General features: G+C 44.7%; 1 long non-coding RNA gene across 2 annotated transcripts; it reads right to left on the bottom strand.

Moving 5' to 3' along the window:
- Window positions 1-8,808: 8,808 nt before the first annotated feature.
- LOC139702090 (uncharacterized) lies at window positions 8,809-13,945 on the bottom strand. Of its 2 annotated transcripts, XR_011704686.1 has the most exons (3): window positions 13,561-13,945; window positions 10,699-10,766; window positions 8,809-8,972 (listed from the first exon to the last, which is right to left on the bottom strand). It is a non-coding gene; the product is annotated as an uncharacterized lncRNA (long non-coding RNA). The 2 variants fall into 2 exon arrangements; XR_011704685.1 differs by lacking the exon at window positions 10,699-10,766.
- Window positions 13,946-14,738: the final 793 nt, after the last annotated feature.

A 14,738-nucleotide genomic window follows, 5' to 3' on the forward strand; every position in this document is an offset into this window, starting at 1 on the left:
TTTTCTTTATCATGGATAGAATCTTATATCCATTGTTCTGCTTGCTCAGGTTCTTGGATTAAGCTTGTGTGTGACCCTGTTTGTTGTTTAAGCAACTGGTACTGTTGAGTTAGAACCATAGTTTGGATTATAGAAAGTCTCTCTCTCATGAATTGCACCAATCTATTGAGTATGCAGGGTCCAAACGTTAGGATTATTAGCAGAATAACTAGTAGTTAACCATGGGGATTTGTTAAACCAATGTTTAAACCATCCTTGTTGTGCTTCAAATTTTTTTTTTTTTTTTTGCCTTTTTGCCAACCTTTCAGTGACTTTTTTCATAGTTTTCCGGACCACCCCCGTATGGTCAGCATAAAAACAACATTTGCTGATAGTAGGCCCGCCCTGGCCCCTGGGGACTCAACCCCCAGTTCTTTGTTATGCATGTCAATGTGGCCAGCTCACAAGGCCATGACGCAGGCTTGCGGTTCCCTGTTTATCCGCCTCGCACATATGTGTCTCGGGAACATCTTGACCTGTTCGAGCCTCCTGATAGGGGACGGTGACGTGACGGTAACCCAAGGACGCAATTATTACTCTTCCCTCCTCACTTTTGAGTAATTTCCCGCAGCTGTTAAAAAGATATATAAGGGGAACAAATCTGGCAATAAAGCGCGGGCGCACACGCTCCCTCCTGGATGAAGAACCTTGGTGTCCTGTGTATTTTTTAACCCCGACGTCCCTCGCCGGACTCGGCTCCGTTAGCCGGACGCGGCATCTGGAGGTTCCCACCGAGATCCGGAAAGTAGGGGTAAGCGGACGGGGCTCACCTTCTAAAGGTAGAAGGGGGAGGATTGGTTTAAAGGTAATTTAAAGAGACAGGGTACGTACCATGGGTAACTCAACAGCGAAGGTTCGTCTGGCCAACGAACTAAAAGAGCTGTTAAATACACAAGGAACAGGAATAAAAACTAAGACTGCAACCGAATTCGTTGAAGTTATAGCCCAGGCTTGTCCTTGGTTTCTGACAGGAGGATTTCTCAATAATAGTGACTGGGACCTGGTGAGACATGACCTTCAGAAGTTACTGAGGGACCAGGGTCCGGATAGAGTCCCAATTGCTACTTTCTCTCTATGGAGATTGGTTAAGGATGCTCTTTTAACTGACAAAGTAAAGATTAAGGAACAACTTGCTGAATGTGAACAGGCCCTTAATCAGGTGCAGGAGGAACAAATGGCAGAATCCTTAAAGGATGAAGGTCCTCTTGAGGGCTCGGGCTCAGGAGGTAAGAAACGCCTCCAGACTTCTAAGTCCGAAAAGGATCTTGAGGACCTCAGTTCTCTTTCTGAGGAAGAGGAGGGATTAGAAAGAGAGATAGAAGAACTAGAGGGTCTATTGAGGAAGTCAAGATTAAAAACGCCTACGGCCCGATCGCTGTTGCACTTCCTCCTTATAATCCCGATTGGGATGAAGACAACCCCAGAAGGCGCGGGGGTGTTCAGTGGCAGCCTAAGACAGTCCAAACTTTTCCGGTGATTGAAAACTTGGGTGCCGATGGACAACCGGCCAGAGCGCATGTTCCTTTAGCCTTTAAGGATATTAAACAACTAAAGGAGGCAGTTACTAATTATGGACCCCATGCCCCCTTTACATTGACTCTCTTCGAGTCTTTCTCTGTCAACCAACTGACACCTAGTGATTGGCAACAACTTTGCAGGGCTGTGTTATCTGGAGGGGATTTCTTGTTGTGGAAAAGTGAATATCATGAAAGGTGCCGCGAGCTGGCTCAGATTAACCTGAATGCGGGCCATCAACAGCGAAATGCTGAAATGTTAACAGGAACTGGGCAGTATGCCACCATAGGCCAACAAATTAGTTACGACCCAGGTGTTTATGCTCAGATAGCCTCAGCTGCAGTCCATGCCTGGAAAACCCTGCCCGTTTCTAAGACTGAAGCAAAAATTTCCAAGATCTCTCAAGGGCCCTCTGAACTTTATTCGGACTTTATAGCCCGCCTAATGCAGGCGGCTGGAAAAATATTCCCTAATCTGGAACAGGCTATGCCACTTATTAGACAACTGGCATATGAAAACGCTAACACTTACTGCCAAAATGCTATTAAGTCCTCCCGGGCCAAAAGTATAGATGACATGATTCGAGCATGCAAAGATATAGATGGGCCTCATATTACTGGTCAGGTTTTGGCTGCTGCTCTTAAGACTGGAATGCAAAAATCTGATAACAGGGGAACCCGCTCTAAGGGGTGTTTTAAGTGTGGGAAAGAGGGACATATAAGGAGAAACTGCCCGGAAAGGAGCGAGGGTGCTGGCAGAGGGATGGTTGGAATTTGTCCTCGATGTCATAAAGGAAATCATTGGAGTAGTGAGTGCAGGTCAAAATTTGACATTCAGGGTAACCCAATACCGTCGGGAAACGGGAGCAGGGGCCCGCCCCGGGCCCCGGAAGCCAAAGTGTACGGGGCAGTGCAGGGACGAAACAGTGCCGCGGGGAGTGGGCGTCTCCGCCGCCTCCCCCTGACCAACCCCTTTCTATCTGGGAACTCCCCAGGGGAACACCGGGAAGTGCAGGATTGGATCTCAGTTCCACCTCCCGAGCAGTACTGACTCCGCAGATGGGTCCCCAGACCCTGCCAACTGGAGTCTTTGGCCCTTTGCCAGAGGGAATTGTGGGACTGATACTGGGAAGAGGCAGCACTCTGCATAAAGGGCTCAGAATTCTTACAGGTGTGGTTGATGGTGATTACCACGGGGAGTTAAAAATTGTTGCCGAGGCTACCCAAGGGATTGTTATTATTCCTCCCGGAGAACGCATAGCACAATTATTGCTGCTGCCGGCGGCGTCTCTACCCAGCCGTGCCCTACAGGCAGCCCGGGGTAATGGCAGTTTTGGTTCCACCGGCTCCCCTCAAACCTTTTGGGTAGCACACTTGGACTCCCGACCACAATTAACCATTAAAATACAGGATAAAATCTTCAAGGGGATATTAGATTCAGGAGCTGATGTCTCTGTTATCTCTAAGAAACAATGGCCATCTGCTTGGCCTCTCCAAGATCCCTCAGCTGTATTACAGGGGATTGGGCAGACGAGACCAGAAAAAAGTGCCTCCTTTCTAAAATGGAGAGATGAGGAAGGACACAGTGGTTATTTTCAGCCTTATGTAGTGGCTGGACTCCCCACAAACCTTTGGGGAAGCGACCTACTTCAACAAATGGGAGCTATCCTCACCACTCAGACCCTAAAAGGGAGTAATAAATTTGTTAATGACATGATGTTAGATATGGGATGGCTTCCCGGAAAAGGACTGGGGAAAAGACATGAGGGAAGGGCAACGCCTGTGGACCCTACAGAAGAAATTACCAGAAGTGGAGGAGATCGGAGGGGGCTAGGAAATTTATCCTAGGGGCCACTGAAATGCGGCCACGTCCTCTATCTATTACTTGGTTATCAGATGACCCTGTGTGGATAGAACAGTGGCCCCTAACTAAGGACAAATTGCAGGCCGCGACCCTTCTGGTTCAGGAACAGCTTAGGGTGGGGCATATAGTGCCTTCCACTTCCCCCTGGAACACTCCTATTTTTGTCATAAGAAAGGGGTCTGGAAAATGGAGGCTTCTCCAAGACCTGAGGGCTATTAATAATACCATGCAGCCCATGGGACCTTTACAGCCAGGACTACCCTTCCCCACGGCTATCCCTAAAGATTGGCATCTTATTATTTTGGACCTAAAAGATTGCTTCTTTTCTATTCCCCTGGCCCCCCAGGATTGTAAACGTTTTGCTTTCTCTTTACCTTCAATAAATTTTAGGGAACCCTATCAGCGGTTTGAATGGACTGTCTTACCTCAAGGAATGGCCAATAGCCCTACTATGTGTCAGTACTTTATAGCAAAAATTCTGCAACCCTTTAGGCAACAATTCCCAAACTTTTACCTCGTCCATTATATGGATGATATATTGTTGGCAGGCCCTGATAGGAAAGCACTTTTCCGGTCTTATGAAGTCCTCCAGTCCCTGTTAAAGGGGGCCGGACTGATTATAGCCCCAGAGAAGGTGCAGATTCAGTATCCTTATAACTACCTAGGATATACTATTAACAAGGTAGGGATCACTCCCCAGAGGCCTCAATTTCAGGTGAACCAGCTCAAAACCCTGCACCAATGGCAGACATTTCTGGGGGAAATCCAATGGCTGCGGCCTTCCCTCCATGTCCCTACTGGTGAACTTAAACCCCTGTATGACCTTTTGAGAGGAGACCCCTCACCCACCTCCCTGCGAAAACCTACTCCAGAAGCCTTGAAGGCACTTAGATTGATAGAGACAGCCTTACAAGAGATGCAGGTGATGCAGGTGGACTACTCCCAGTCCTTGTTATTCATTGTTCTGCCGTCAAAACTCACCCCGACTGGAGTCTTTTGGCAGACTGGTCCTATTTATTGGGTTCACTTACCTGCATCCCCCTCCCGGGTCTTGATACCTTTCCATGATCTGGTAATACAATTAGTTTGGAAAGCAAAATATCTAGGAGATGCCTTGTTTGGGAAAACCTTTGATGTTCTCATATTACCATATAATCAAGACATTCTTTCTAAATTAAGACAGGAACATGATCTCTGGTGTCTTTTCTTCTGTAGTTTCATGGGATAGGTTGACAATCACTACCCTAAAAGCAGGCTCCTTGAAAGTCTAAAGACATGTCCAATAATTTCCCCAAAGATCCTAAAAAAGGATCCTCTCCCGGGGGCACAAACCGTCTTCACTGACGGGGCCAAAAATGGGTTTGCTGTCGTTTCAGATGGGACCCAAGTCATCCGCAAGAGAGTGGCCGATTGTTCGGCCCAAAAAGCGGAGGTTGCAGCCTTAATATTGGCCTTACAGACCTATAGCTCGGTGCCCCTTAATGTTTTCACAGACAGTCTCTATATCGCCAGGCTCGCCTCCGTGATTGAGACGGCACCTTATATTGGAAAACAATCCACTATCATGGATCAACTACAAACAGTGCAGCTTCTTATATGGGCTAGGGCAGACCCCCTCTTCATAGGTCACATTAGAAGTCATTCCGGACTTCCAGGTCCTCTGGCAGCGGGCAACGCCATGGCAGACGCTGCCACACATGCCACTAATTTTATATATACAATAACTAAGTATGATAAGGCCCTACAACTTCATAATAAATTTCACCTAAACGCACAAACTTTGCGCTTCCGCTCAGGATGTTCCCGGGATCAAGCTTTAAAAATTGTCTCCCTATGTCCTACTTGTGCACCTTTTATCCATTCCCCTTCTCTGGGAGTCAACCCAAGGGGCCTTCAGCCAAACGACATCTGGCAAACTGATGTAACTCATATTCCTAGTTTTGGAAAGCTGTCTTTTGTGCATGTCAGTATAGACACGTTCTCTGGTTTTATCTCCGCTACTTTACATTCAGGAGAAAAGGCTAAGGACGTGATACAGCACTATGTTAAAACCTTTTCCTTTATGGGAACCCCTCGATGTATAAAAACAGATAATGGCCCAGCTTATATTAGTCAAACCTTCCAAAAATTTTGCTCACAGTGGGATATTATACACAAAACAGGAATCCCATATAACCCCCAAGGACAGGCCATTGTTGAACGGGCCCATCAACATCTTAAAACCTATTTGCAAAAAACAAAAGAGGGGGAGATATACCAGAATTGTCAGGGACCACAAGCACTCCTAAGCATAACTCTATTCACTTTAAATTTTTTGCTCACTGACGCCGAAGGCCGTACAGCGGCGCAGCGTCACTTTTCCCCTCCCACCATACAAAAAGCACAGATAAGATGGAAGGATCTGGCTACAGGGAAGTGGCAACCCCCTGCTCCACTCTTGGCTAGAGTGAGAGGAGCTGTATGTGTCTTCCCTCCAGGGACGGAAAAACCCATTTGGATCCCGGAGCGCTGCACCAGACCGGTGAATGAAAATTCAAGACAAAATGAAGTTCCCAAGATGGCTGATCCTGCCGCTGTTGTTCTCACCCCTTCAAGTGAGTGCCGAGACACACCTCATGAGCTGGACACCGCTTGTGGCATTCCTTCTGGACAGGTTTGTTGAAGGAGGGCTTGACCCCCCACCTGGGAATATTCATGAATATCTTTTTGGAGCCCCTTGTGAGTGTAAGGGAGGGCCCCGGCACACGGCCCCCTCTGGTTATATCCAGAGCATTGATTGTGGGACTAAAGTAGCCTACATGGCAGCTGAACTCAATCAAAACATCGGAGGATTTGAGCAACCAAAATGGGTATGTGTCAATAAGCCCGGACTTAATGTCCCCAGTTCGACCGAGACTCTTGGAAGCTGTTCCGCCACTTGTCATTACACCCCGGCAATGCACATCTCCTGTTATACATCAGCCTCAATTTGTGTTAATAATCAAGGAAAACAGTATTTTGAGGCCATCGTAACTAACACCCATGGAGAAGGGGGGACTACTTATAATTTTATTCCTTTTCTTGGTGACCGGGGAGGAGAAGGCATCACGACTCGGTTAACGGAGGCAGGATGTGAGGGCGTCATGGGTAAACCCTCCTGCTGGCCCATGCAGGCCCCCATCGGAGTCTCTGATGGAGGGGGACCCACTGATGCTATCAAACACCTTCAGGTGATTAAGCTTTTAAAGCCGGAGATCCCTAAGCCTACATACCACCCCTTGATATTGCCCAAATCCCAGCTTCCTGATTTAGATGCCAATACATTAGATATCCTAGAAACTACCTTTTCTTTACTTAACAGTTCCAATCCTACCCTTGCTGGTGATTGCTGGCTCTGCATGACGGCAGGTGCAGTCATGCCATTGGCAGTCCCCATTAATTATACCATTGATGATGACAACACATGTCAATCTGGGCTACCCTTTAAGGTGCAGCCTCTAGGTGGTTTTATGTCTTGCCTTCTGGGCATTATGCAAAATAATACCTATGATGTTGATGTTGGAGTCTCTTCCTTTGGGAACTGCTCATTAGTAAAGAATTACTCTTCACCTACTCCACCCATTTGTCCCCCTAATGGTACAGTTTTTATGTGTGGTGGAAATTTAGCTTTTCCCAGGCTCCCAGCAAATTGGACTGGCGGTTGCGTTCTGGCATTACTGCTTCCTGATATCACGATTATTTCAGGAGATGAATCCCTACCCATTCCTAGCCTAGACACCCTAGTTAGAAGACACAAGAGAGCTGTTCAGGCCTTACCACTCCTTGTTGGCCTTGGAATAACCGCTGCTGTGGGCACAGGCACAGCTGGACTGGGTACGGCTATACATTCTTATCGCCGTCTATCTCAGCAGCTTATAGATGATGTGCAGACCCTATCTGGCACTATTAGGGACCTACAAGACCAAATTGACTCTTTGGCAGAAGTGGTCCTCCAAAATAGGCGAGGCCTAGACTTACTGACTGCCAATCAGGGGGGAATCTGTTTAGCCTTAGGAGAAAGGTGCTGCTTCTATGCCAATAAATCGGGCATAGTTCGCACTAAAATCAAGGAGCTTCAAGAAGACCTAGAGAAAAGGAGAAAAGAATTATTCGAGAACCCTCTTTGGACTGGGATGAATGGGTTCCTGCCCTACCTTCTTCCCCTCCTGGGGCCCTTACTGGGTCTTCTTTTGATTGCAACCTTGGGACCTTGTGTTGCAAATAGGATAACTCAATTCATTAAGGACCAGATTAACATTTTAACCTCCAAGCCAATACAGGTTCACTACCAACGCCTGGAGATGGACGACTCCGCCCACGAGGTGTACTTACGACCCATCCGGAGATGAGATGTAACTGGACAGGAGCCAATACCCGAGCCCTCCTATGTATGCCTGCTTTTGCCCAGGTCCCTAATTACCCTGCCGACTTGGTGCCGTCATCCCAGACCCTTACGTTCAGAAAGCTCCCTGGTCATAGCTATCCCACTGGCAAAGATGATGACTGGGATCCGCAGTTGTGTCCTGCTGGCCATGACATCCTTACTGAAAAGTGTCCGTTTACGTAGGACAAGAGCTGATCTTGTAGTACCCAGTGACGGGCAACTTCCACGCTTGCACTGCAACCTAAGCCAGGGGAATGGGGCCTCCCCAGAGACGGGTAAGCAGTGCAGGGGCGGTGGACGACCTAAGACAGGGGCTACTTGATTCCCATTGACATGCAAAAAACAAAAAAGGGGGACTTGCTGATAGTAGGCCCGCCCTGGCCCCTGGGGACTCAACCCCCAGTTCTTTGTTATGCATGTCAATGTGGCCAGCTCACAAGGCCATGACGCAGGCTTGCGGTTCCCTGTTTATCCGCCTCGCACATATGTGTCTCGGGAACATCTTGACCTGTTCGAGCCTCCTGATAGGGGACGGTGACGTGACGGTAACCCAAGGACGCAATTATTACTCTTCCCTCCTCACTTTTGAGTAATTTCCCGCAGCTGTTAAAAAGATATATAAGGGGAACAAATCTGGCAATAAAGCGCGCGCGCACACGCTCCCTCCTGGATGAAGAACCTTGGTGTCCTGTGTATTTTTAACCCCGACGTCCCTCGCCGGACTCGGCTCCATTAGCCGGACGCGGCAAACATTGTTCCTTTAAAACCACACAGAGACCATCTTTCTTAAGGAATCACAGATCTAATCCCCTCCTATTTTGTAGCACGACTTCTGCGAGGGAAGAGAGAGATTTCTCTAAGGCAGTGATAGACTTGGTCACTTGATATTAGACCCCCGATTTATCTAACTTCACTGACTACCTAACTTTAAATCTGGCTTTATTTATTTATTTATTTTTCTAATTTGGGAACTCCTTACTGCTGTGAGGAAGGGGGACGAAGAGAATCTTTCTGGCTTCTTCAGGCTGAAAAGGGACGGCGTGGGGCAAGCAGTTTGGAGTCCCCCTTAAAAATATTGGGTCTATCGAGTGGTCCATGATGAAAGTCTAATTGAGAAGTAATAGGCTGGAGGGCCATTTGAGTGATGGGTGGTCTATAAGAGAAACAAGAACTTATTAGTACTGGAACCATATTGATGCAGTAATAAATGCCACAGCACAGAAATATGCCGATGAGTATAATGGCCAAGACAAAGATTAACAATGTTTTCTATCAGGCAGTACCAGGAACTAGGAGCTAGGATATTATTTCCACGAAAAAGTTGCTGAGAACATGGCTTCCATCTGAGCAGGTAAATCTTTAAGGATATTTGTCACATTGTCAGAAATGTCAGGGATGTCAACACAACAACTAACATGTAGGGTTACAGATGTCTTTTTCTTTAAGATATAGTTTAATAATTTAATGCCATCTGATCCTGCAAAATCCTTTTATTAGTATAACCTCTGTGTCTAATAGAGAAATTTTTAATTTTGCTACTTAGGGCTGGATAACCATATTAGCAAACATCAAGCCTACCTGCGTTGGCTAGAAATAAAGGCCTTAGACTAAAACTATTCTAGCAGTCCCTTTGACAGTTATCAGGCATTTCTGTCTAAGAATCTCTTTTGTAGCCTCCAGTTTACTTATTTATGGAAGTTACATTTAACTATTATTATCATTTAAGATGTCCAGGAACAGCTGTGCTTTGGCTTTGACTGTCTTTGCTAAGTGTTTAAGATGAAGCAAGTCAAACTGACTTTTGTTTCTACCTATTGTTTACAGTCAGCTGAGTTATCCTGGGAGTCCTCGGGAACTTCATAGCAGCTTTTCAGTTCTGCTAGTGCCATTTGCGCTAGGATGGGTCCAGGCCTTGCTTGACCATATGGCTTCCCTCAGAAGCATCAGGGATGTCTCCCTTTTCTAATGACCCTCCTCTTTACAGCAAATGCACCGATTGGCTTTCTGTCCTCCACTGGTCTCATTAATCTCCCTGCTCAGGAGGTTATGTGGCCTAGAGTTGCTGAGCCCTTTGAAGAAGTCCCCTATTCCCTGATTTAGACTGACTCAGAGGGCAAGAGCCGAATATTGGTTTTCTTGGCCCTTTTAATTTAACTAATTTAAAAAACTTGATCTTAAACATCCAGCAAATAAGTCAACAGCCTTATATTAAGAGCACTGGGCTTTAATGTTTATCTCTCTATCCTGTAGGTGATAACTCCTTATCTTATGTTGACCCAGGTTGTGTTCTTAAAGCAATACCTCTTTAAAACATTAACAGGCAATCCTTAAACCATCTATAAGCAAACTACAAAACAAAACTAACTAGGGTAAAAACATATTTAGCTTATATAATAGCTACCTTGAATTCTAGCAGGGTTATACATCATAATTTCCTATTTGAGATCCTAGTAATCTTGGCACAAACCTATTTTTGGACACAACTTTAACTGTACTGAAATCTGGCTTACTTTTTTTATAGCCACTTTCACATGTAGTGAGATGGGACAGAGCCTTATCTCAAGTAAGGCAGGGCTCTTTATAAATCTCAAGTACTATAGTTCTGAAGCTGATCATTTTACAAAGTTTACATAAATTGTTGTTCAAGTTTAATATCACACCTAAAACATGAATTAAAGGCTGAAAGCTTTTAACCTCTTATAGAAAAGTTGTAATGCACTTTTGTGTTTTGCAATAAAACCTTTACACAGATTAGGCTCTCAGACCCTCAGAGTAGAAAGTAACATGGAACCGTACATATCTTATTGATAACAAGTTCAGTTTAGAACACAAATGATATAATTGAATCTCTAACATGTTTTTTTGAAGCCTAAAATTACCATACAACTTTAGAACACCAGCTTGATATAATGTTCTTTTGAAGCTTCTACCTTACAGACTTGTATACCTGGAAGATATGAACACATTAATAACACCATAATTACATAAACCTCCTTTTGTTCACATTTTGAAACAATACTTGTAAACTTTTAAATTTAAGCAGAGTTAACATTTTATTAGGGCCTTTTTGAACACCTAGAGAAACTTATAAGCTTAATTTTGAGGACATTTTTACTTTTATCTGTTTACCCAATCTAAATTGAACCGTTTGAATCACGTGAATTAAAGATATTTGGATCTATTTTTAATTTTTTTTTTTATGAGCGCTCCTCATCTGTCAATTGTTATATCACTGCAGGATATATGGACATACACACATACAGACATACCGACATACAACACATAACAAGAGTGTGCACACATAACAATAATAAAGGCCTCGTAGCTTTTCGCAGATGAAATCTCCATTGCAATGTTTTTTTGTTTTTCTTTTTTTTTTTTAAAAAAAAAAAACTTCACTGATCAGAAAAACATTAACCTAGGTCTGCAGGATCAGAATCACGAGCTCAAAAAAAAAAAAAAAAAAAAAAAATACAGAATCTAAGAAAAAACAAGAGTCCTAAAAAGAAAAAAAAAGATGACTGGCCAGTAGTTAGTAAATACCATACAATTTACTTCTTGGTTTGGTCTAGTTTGAGTTGAGCAGACACTTTAGGCCTAAGGCATTTTAACCTTAAGTTATATTTCCAGGTTTAGATGTTGAAAATTATGATACAAATTTAAGAAGCAATTTCCAAAATTTAAAATTTTATATCTTTTTACACTAGAAAAACTTGTTCATATAAAACTGGAAATAGGATCTCTACCATCAGAAGAAATTTCTTTAGTACCTCTAAGCCACTTTGCTTGTTCTGAAGTTTCTAAAGTAGCATTGAGTTACATTAAATTTGCCCACACATTACCATATATATCTGAAATTAAGCTTTGAAAATTTCTAAGACTATTGGTATTTTATCTAATGTCATTTTTATGAGCCAGACCAACGTTTTAATTTCTTTTCAGGCTACCCAGTTCAAAATTGAAACTTTTTAATTTTTTTTTTTATCCCAAGTATTTAAGTTTTTTTTTTTGGCATGAACCATCTGAAATCAAACTAAACAATTGCTTAAACCCAACTTTTAACTGCAAGATAGTGCAATGCTTTAGAAACCCATTCAGATACCAGATTGTTACAATAAAAAATTATTATTATTTTTTTTTTTTAGACACACATTTAACCTAGATTATCCCTAAGAAACAATCAGACAACCAGATAAGAAAATATCTCTCCAGGTTTTGAACTTTCATTTAATTATGACTCCCATCAGTGGCACCATAGACTTTCCCATGAGTGGACCAGATGTTTTCATGTAGGGGCAACTATAGGTGTAAAATCAAGGGTCTCAGTGTGACTGGCTTTACTGCATTCAGTGTCCCTTCTTTTTAAGTAAACAGAGGTGGCGTAATCCTTAAGATGTAGACAAGGACCCAGGGAACTCCCCAGAGCTAAATGGCTCTGGCAGCTGCTGGGAGTCCCTTAATCCCATCTTTCACCCATAGGATCAGTTCCTCCAGTTTGGTTTGACCTTAGGCATTAGGCATTTTTTTTTTCCTAACTTTTTAGTAGCCAGCTCCCAAAAAGTCCATCCTCTGCTTGCAGTTGTTTCGAGTGCTAGGCTTCCCCAAGAAAGCAGATTGGGGATTCCTTAAAAGTCCCCTTGAGAGTGTCAAAATTTGTGACTGAAAATTTGGTTCCCATCTCTAAAGCCAATTAACACCAATTTAATAATGAGGACAGGGCTTTGAGAAAAGTCAAAGCGAGATGTCAAAGTTGTTAAATCCCCAGCAGGCATCTCTATTTGCACTCAAGCTGGTTAGGGGGGGGAAGAAAACATTGCTTCCCTAGTCTCAGTATTCAGCCTTAGATGGAATTTATCATCCGCCTTGGGCTGCATTTCCAAGCGGCCCGACTCCAGGAAGACCCGTTTGCTTCCTGGGCCCTGTGATAACACTCGGGAGGTTTGGGGACCCGGTCCGGGACAGATCCACCATACCACCGGGTGGAATCTTCCCGGAGGACTGCGCGGACCCCACCCATGCAGGAGGAGATTCGCAGAGGTCCTGAAAGGTTAAAAGCCATGATCTGGATGGCCATGCGGCCCGGCTGAAAGACAATCTCTGACTTTGCAGATTAGAGAGAGAGATGGAGGGACTCTCCTGGGGGCCATTCAACTCCGAGGGTGGGCCAATGTTGGCCACTCCGTGGTACTGAGTGTTACCCATTTTTTTCTTTTTAATTTTTACTGACTGGTTGTCTGCCCGATTTCGGACGTCCTGCCAATGGTCAAGGGTAAGACTCAAGGGAGTTGTCCCATGTTAGTCTCAGGTGGAATGAGAAAATGCAGAGGCAAGGAGACAGATACAAATCAGACAGGACACAAAACACAAAGAACGCTGCGCGGCTTCGGGCAAAGGCAAGAAGACAGACACAAATATCAGACTGGACACAGAGAACGCTACGCGGCTCGAGCACAAACCGAACGTACCTGACGGATTAGGGAGAGGAGGGATACCGTCACCTCCATCACCCACGAGTACAGTGTACTCTACAGAACATTGGAGGCCCCCCAAGATGGGCCTCCCTGAGCCCCTGGGACGTCTCCCAGGGTGGCAGGGGAGAAGTCCGAGTTCGTCAACTCCTTCTCAAGCTGCCCAGAATACAGAGCGATTACGCGTAATCGTACAGACGCTGCGCATGAACAGATAACAAGATAACAACCAGACAGAGAGAGACACAAAATGACACGAACTGGCCAGCTTACCTCCCAGTGGTTATCGGGTGTTCCTCGGGCAGGGATCCGGACGGGGTTACAGGAGTTCTCCTGGCTGGCTCGCCAAATGAAAGACCCACCGATTCCCTGTCCAAGAAAGACGCACGAGGCACTGGCTGCAAAAGCAAGAGGCGATTTATTGATACACAGGCGCCTGCGGGTGCCCAGCGAAACCTCAGCCGGAGCTTCGGTGAACTGGCACACCGGGCTTTGGGGTACAGATCTTTTATAGGGTACAGTGGTCAGTTTCCCTCCTAGCACAGTAACAGGTATCTCATTGGCTCTTTTGAATCCAGCATATAGGTCACTTAAAGGGTAAACTTGTTTTTCACTATAGGTTCCTGGAAAAACCATATAAAAACCATTTGTTATTCATTGTATGATCCCGTTTGCCCAACCGTGCCGGTTCCTTTCCCAACCATCCTGTCCTTTCTTAATCGGTTACACGTAACTGATTTTCTGAAAAATACATCTGACGTCTGTGCAGGTGCGGAAGCAAGCCCTGGTGATTTATTACTGGGCCTAAAGTTATTGGGCTGGGGTCTTTCAAGCGAGACCACAAAGATTATGGGATATTGCAAGCAGATGGGGTGGAGGGGTGCTCTCCTGAGCTACAGGAATGGTTTGGTGGTTAAGATAAACACAAGTCAAATGTATTAGAGTTGTCCACAGTCGGAAATGGTGATCTTCTTGCTGGTCTTGCCATTCCTGGACCCAAAGCGTTCCATGGCTTCCACAAAGTTCAAGCCTTTTTCACCTTCCCAAAGACCACCTGCTTGCCATCCAACCACTCAGTCTTGGCAGTGCAGATGAAAAACTGGGAACCATTTGTGTTTGGCCCAGCATTTGCCATAGATGCCAGGGCCAGTTACAGGTTTCTTAAAGTGTTCTATCTCTCTATTGTTGTATCTCTCTTAATTATCTCTTGGGTTAATGAACAGTGCACCTGATGATTTTCTTAAGTGGGTGAATTTACAGTGACTAAAGTTTACAAAGCAGCCTTGGTGGTGAAGCCAGATTTACAGATAGGTAGTTAGTGTAGTTAGGTAAATCAGGTCTAATATCAAGTAAAATCAAGAATGAAGGCCATATTGAGAATGGAGTCCAGGAAAAGGGGAATTGAAAAAGTCCCCAAGGCCTGGAGCCATTCCAAGAAAATATTAATGAAG

This window comes from Marmota flaviventris, chromosome 15, assembly GCF_047511675.1.
Source record: "Marmota flaviventris isolate mMarFla1 chromosome 15, mMarFla1.hap1, whole genome shotgun sequence".
NCBI lineage: Eukaryota > Metazoa > Chordata > Mammalia > Rodentia > Sciuridae > Marmota > Marmota flaviventris.